Genomic DNA, 6,854 nt, shown 5'->3' with positions numbered 1-6,854 from the left:
ATAACTTCATCATTTGTCTGCAAGTCTTCTTGTTTTGTGAGTTGCCTAGATGTTTTAGCAATCTCTGTGTGTGGCACTTTGGGTGGGGCTATGGCGGCTGTTTGTGGTAACGGTAGGGATTCTACGTCTCCTTGAGGCTGTGTGGTTGGTTCGGCTGCTTTTTCTTCTTGAGGCTTCATGGATGCCGTGGTCATTTCTTGTTGGGGTGGTTGTAGACGGGGTGGGCTCTGTTTCTTATGCCTTAGGTTGCTCAAAACTGGCAGTCTCTTGTGGTTCAGTACTTGTTGCCTTTTTGCGGTGCGGGCCCCTTTTCTTTGGTTTTGTTACGAGATTGGGCACCCTCCTGTTGTAGTGGTTAGCTGCAATTGGGATAGCTGGGCGTAATGGTTAATTATGTGCTGTCTATTTATTTCACTAATTGAGTTGATGATGATTTTGTAGAGTGGAATGCGGGGAGTTGATGAAGAGGCGACGGCAATTACTCTTGGCCATTTTATATTTGCACAGTATCTTGGAACATCATTTCAATAAGCCACTATGGCTCTGTAAATAGTTGTAGTGGGAACTCCCCTTATAGGTCATGCAAGAACTAATGAGCTTCACTCATTTGCAAAAGTAAAGTGGTTGTAAAAAGAGGGGCCTCAATTTTTGGCACCTAAAACTCAAAATAATATATTAAATACCAACTCCACAAGAGAGGTGCCGTGGAGTTTGGGGCTAGATTTAGGCCTTTCTCTTGCAGATTCTCTTCTCTACTCTCTAATGTTATGGTTATTTGTTGTGTACTCTCTAATCTAGTCTCCATCTCTTACACATCTCTTACACTCTCTTACAAGCATGTCTATGTCAATTCTATGTTTACTCTGTGTGTGTGTGTGTGTGTGTGTGTGTGTGTGTGTGTGTCATAGTCTAGGTGAGTGTGTGTGCTTGGGAATTGGAAGAAGAGGTGGATAGGTTGATGGTGATTGCTTGAAAGCTTGTGTTGAATATTTTAAGCGGTTGATCTCCCCCTCTTCTCCCAACAGGTTTGCTCTCCCTCAGTGGGTCTAAGTGTTGGTGAAGGTGGAGGGCTTGGCATGGGGTCATCTTCCTCGTTGTGGGTGAGGCAGGCTTAGGAGACGTCTCTTCTTGGTCATGTTGTATGTCTCCTTGTTCTATTGACGCGGCCTGTCTTTCTTGCTCTATTGCCTCTTCTTGGCTTTTCTCTTAATCTCTTGAGCTTCTTTTAGTTTGAGGGCTTCTGCCTCTGCATACATTCTTTCCAAAAAATCAGTGGAGTCCTCTACCTCCTTCCTTGTAGGGTTCTTTGTTCTAGGTCCCTTTATCTCTTTGGGAACCCACTTTTTCAGGTCCTCTCCTGTAGCTTGGCGGCTTCTTTTGTAAGTGTGCTTCTCTCTTTCGAACCTTGCTTTTTTCTGATGGGACTCTTCTTGGTGTGCAGCCATTTCTTTTCTCCTCATCTCTTCTATTCTGGCTCGCCTTTCCTCGTTTTCTAAGCTTTCGTTGCTATGTGCTTCAAGAGAGCTCTCTGCAGATTCTTCATCGGATTTGTAAACTCTTTTTGCCGACCTTGTGGTTCTTGGAGATGGCTGTGCTGACACAATCCATGTATTTTGATCTAGGGCAGGCGGCAAATTGACTGCCATGCAGATAGCATGGTATGCTATTCTTGCCAATACCTCAGGTGCACCCAGATACATGATCTTACGCTCTTTCTTGGTACCTTTCAGCGTTGATAGCACATACTACATGTGATCAATGGGTTGCCTGGTTGTTGACTTCAACACTTGTGTGAATGTAGTCGCAACTGCATGATTAGGTGTTGTGTACCTTGGCGGTCTCTTTGCTAGAAAGTGGAAGTGTTGATGATATAACCGTGTTGATTCTTCCACTTGCTTCTGGATGAGGTCAGCAAAGGTTTCCGCAACGGTCTCCTTGGTGAAGGTACCTGTTGTCTTTCTGTCTTGAGCCCTCATCGTCATGCCTTCTGTTGGCAACTTGAGAGCCTTGGCCACTATTTCTTTCGTAATTACCACTTCTACCTTATGCCCTTGTTGGTCAGTAATCTGGGCTGTTCTGCCTTGCTTGATTGTAGAAAAGAGCTCATAGGCTTTCTGGAAGTCTACGCCACACGGTTCCTGGTCATAGAAATCCCTGAGGCCAAGCCTTCTGTTAGCTTCTTTTGTGTTGGGCTTTGCCACGACATCATAGATTTCTTTCGGCAGCAGCTGTAGTTCAACCTGGTGTCCTTCTTCACTTTTAAACCTGCCTGTGATGAAGACTGTGGTGTTGTTTTCTTCAAGCTGTTCTCTGGATAGATTTGTTGCTTTGGCCGTTTTTACTGAACTGTGGTCCAGTTGGTATGGTGGCAGCTCTGCAGCTTCTTTTTTTGAGAGACCCTCTTTTTGGCCTTCTCCGCAGCTTGCATTGCTCCCGTTAAGTGAATAGAGTTCCAACGTTAGAAAGTTCTACAATTATTGCTCTGAAATGCCCTTCAGTCTAAATTGCCGACAAATTGAGTCCAGTTTGCTTCAAATCAATTTTTGAACATGCATAGATGCATAAAACATGTAAAGATCAAAATCATAAAGTCCAAACAAAAAAATTGCAACAAAAGTAAATAATTGTGATTATTTACAGTTGATAAATTTTTTCAGCTTTTTGCAATTTTGGCATCATAGGCTTGAAACATATATCAATTAGATACTTTGAGTGAGGTGTGGGCTAATTTGAGTGCACAGGGTGAGAATGGTGCCAGATTTAGGCTTTTTATCTCTGAAACAATAGATACAAAATAATTTTGAGATTTTGAGCTCCAAATTTGTTCAAACTTGGTTAGTGGGCTTAGGACATCATGTGCTTTGGTCCCATGAAGTCAAAGTTGCAATTTCTCCCATCTTGGCAAAAAAGTAAATAATCGCGATTATTAACTTTTTCATCAAAATGAACATTTTTTGGTACAACTTGGTTCTATGCATGATGTAGACCCTGTGTATGAGATATGAGGTGATTTGGATCAAAAAATGTGACTGATAACTCAAAATTTCATTGGAAGGGCTTCTTTGCGTTTTTTGGCCATTTTCCAAGTTATCATTTATCATTTTGGCTCATACTTGAAATGTGGCATGTAATAGGTGTGTACAAGGGATGGGTGATGTGAAGGTACCATTTTCAAGCCAAAGACTTACAAACGTAAATAATCGCGATTATTTACAGCAGTCAACTTTTTTTACTAAACTTGACAAATTTTGACCTATACATATTCAATACACCTAAAACAAGTCCTAAATTGAATTTGGTAAAGTTTCGTCGTGTCGGCATCACTTCTTGCTTTGGCGACTCTAAAATCATCGATTTTTGTGACTATATGGCCTGTGGAATTGGTTAGTCACTTTTGAAGCTATGGACTTGTCCGCTACATAGTCCTGAAGCTACTCATCCAGTTTTGGCCCATTTGGAGTCAGTTTGACTTCGCATGTCAAATTTTATGCTTTGTAGCCTTCGAGTTCTTTTCTGCTTTCCGAGGGCTTGCCTTGATTGATTTTATGAAACCGACTATATACATTGTATATAGACCCAATCTATAAGCTGTCTGTGGAGTCAGAATCCAATTCTGACATCTGTCAAAAACCTAGTTGTTCTACTTGGGACCCCCCTCGACCCCTGTCGAATGGTCAACTGGTGATATATAAGTGTTCTATTATATGGGGGCATGCTACATTTCAAGTCTCATCTGATTTGGTTGAGCTGACAGGCCGCTATGGTCAATTTTTGGTCGTACGACTTTGTGCACTGCTCAATTTCTAGGGTCTTTTCCTGGGGTTTAGACTAGCTACCGGCCATACAGAATGGATCATTGATAAGTATAGAACTTACCCCTCATGTCTCGTGTGAGACAGCGGTGTAAACGGGCGACTGTCGACTCCGAAAAATGCGCGCGAAGAAGGTCGAAAGCTCTCTCTCCAAAGGCGATAAGTGGAAATGAGGTGGTTTTAGACTACCCTGGATATCTATACTCGGACTTCCCGAACCAGTTTTCCCCATATTCCCTTGTTAGTCCTACTAGGCCATGAAATCTACGTTAGACCCAAAAATTCCATCAATCGGATTCCTATAGCTCCTCCTGTAAGAATTTTGCAAAAGTAGTTTTTTGTGCCTGTTTGTCTTGTCCTTTTGATCATCAGTGTATCTTCAATTTTTCCATTTGAGCTCATTTGCTATTTATTATTAATTTTTGACTTGTTTATTGAAAAAATCAAAGAAAATAACAAAATGTGCTAAGAAAGCAAAGTGAAAATCCAATAATCAAGAAAACCCATGAAAACACAACCTTATTGGCTTTTGTTGGATTTCTCCATTTTTAAGTCCCAATATCAAGAAAAATGATTAAAAATAACCAAAAAGACTATTTTTTGATGATTTTCTCATAGTATATACACTATTTACACTCATCGGGGAGATGTTATCCCCTGTTGATGACTTGTAAGGGAATTATTAGGTAATTTTACAAAAAATTACACGTTAACATCAAACTTTTTCCTCCCTCTTCAAACATTGCCCTTAATTACTTAGTTCCCTTCCACCCCTCCTAGATGGCGTTCTCCGGGATGACTGTGTGCATGGGTTGAACAATCATGTCTATGCATAGCCTTGGTTGGCTCTACCATGCTTTGAAGATCAATGCAGTTCAAACCAGCATGTTGTGCAAGGGTTGAGTCTTGAGTAATTAACTCAAGGGTTTCTGATGTCGAGGTTTTCTTTTGTTGTCTTCCAAAGAGGAAATCTTGTAGCTTATGTGCTCTTTGCTTTATTGTACCGTCAGGATGCTTTGATATACTGATTTTTTGAGCTTTCGGTATCAAATGATGGTTGTCAAGCTTTTACCCGTCATTGGTATCTTGGTTTGCTTTGGTCAGAATGCTATGGTCAAGTTTTTTGAGTCTTAACTCTCCATTGCTTGGTCGGTTTTACAGTTTCCGGAGACGATAAGTGCTCCTTTTGTTAAGTATGGAGCCTGATTTACCCTTGTAATTTTCTGTGGTAAAAGCGCACATTTGTAAGGCCCCCATTATGAGGAGAAGCCATCGTGCGTGAAGGAAAATCACTCACCGGAAACCAAAATTTTCACGGACAAGAATCAGGGGCAACTCTAGAGGCCTCGGGGGCGGAGGCCCCCGAGACTTTTTTCGCCGAAATATTCCTTTTCGCCGGAATATTATGGTCGGACGGCGGCCGGAAAGTGGTCGGAAAAAAACCGGTCGGTTGGCCGGTGGCCGGTAGTCAATGGCCGATGGCCGGTGGTCGGAAGTCAATGGCCGGTGGCCAGTGGCCGAATTCAATGGCCGGTGGCCGAATTCAAAAGCGGACTTGTCTTCTCAAGGGCGGCCACACATGGGCGGATTGGAGGGTCCGATTTGGACTTATTCGCACAATGGCGGCTACACATGGCTATCTCTCATTAGAGAGGGCAGCCCTTTTGGCCTATAAAAGGAGGCCATTTCTACACACATTTGATAGTGTGAAGTTGATGCAACAAGGTGAGTGTGAGGTGGTGAGAGTGAAGCAAGGCGGGAGCTCCATTAAGGGTATAATCCCTTTGTAAACTACTTCTTGTTTTGAAGTACTAAAGCCATTGAGTGGCTGCTTTCCCGTGGACGTAGCCCACATTGGGTGAACCACGTATATCGTGTGTACTCTCTCTCTCTCTCTCTCTCTACTCTATAATCTCGTGTATGTAAATCTGTCTCTCTCCATTAAGTAATCCACTCAATTATCTATTTAGCTACGTCTTATTTCCTAACAACTGGTATCAGAGCAAGGTTTGCTCGTAGCTAAACTATCTCAAGGAAAGGATTCCTTGAATTGAGTGGGAGTTATGGAAAAGGAAGGGAAGCTCAAGATTGAGAAGTTCAACGGCAAAAACTACCAACATTGGAAGATGCAGATTGAAGACTATCTTTACTAGAAGGACCTCTATTTGCCACTAGGCGGTCTTGCAAAGAAGCCCGCAACGATGGCAGATGAAGCATGGATTGTCCTTGATCGAAAGGCCCTGGGAACAATCCGGTTAAGCTTGGCGTCAACGGTGGCCTTCAATGTTTCGGAGATGAAGACCATGGAGGACTTGATGAAGTCACTTGACGACTTCTACGAGAAACCATCGGCATCCAATAAGGTATTTCTTATGAAGCGCTTGTTCAATCTAAAGATGGCAGAGAATGGTTCAGTTGCAGAACACCTAAATGACTTTAACACAAACATAAGTCAACTTCGATCGGTGAAAATCAATTTCGATGACGAAGTGCGAGCTCTCCTTATATTATCATCTCTACCGGATAGTTGGGACAGCCTTGTGATGGCTGTAAGTAATTCTATCTCTGGTATAAATACTCTTAAGTTTGATGATGTTGTGGGTGTTCTCCTAAGCGAGGAAATACGAAGGAGAAGCACAGGAGAATCATCAAGTGCTGCATTGTCAGTGGAAACAAGAGGAAGGCCTAAGGAGAGGTTCAAAAGCCAAAAGGGTCGTGATCGCTCAAGCCGGAGCAAGTCACGAACAAAGTCAGTTCTTGAATGTTGGAACTGCGGCAAGAAGGGCCACGTCAAGAAGGATTGCTGGTCCAAGAAGAAGAAGGAGACAGAGTCACAAGACAACAAGCCAACATCGGAGGCCAATGTGGTAGGTAAAGTAGAGCAAGATGCTCTAATTCTCTCATTAGACAATGTGTCTAATTCCTGGATAGTAGATTCCGGGGCTTCATTCCATGCGACACCACACAAGCAACATTTCCAAGACTACACCAAAGGTAATTTTGGGTATGTATACTTGGGAGATGATGAAGCTTGTGAGATTG

This window comes from Adiantum capillus-veneris, chromosome 1 (assembly GCF_014529385.1).
Source record: "Adiantum capillus-veneris isolate H3 chromosome 1, ASM1452938v2, whole genome shotgun sequence".
Classification (NCBI taxonomy): domain Eukaryota; kingdom Viridiplantae; phylum Streptophyta; class Polypodiopsida; order Polypodiales; family Pteridaceae; genus Adiantum; species Adiantum capillus-veneris.
This window is presented reverse-complemented; position numbering follows the sequence as displayed.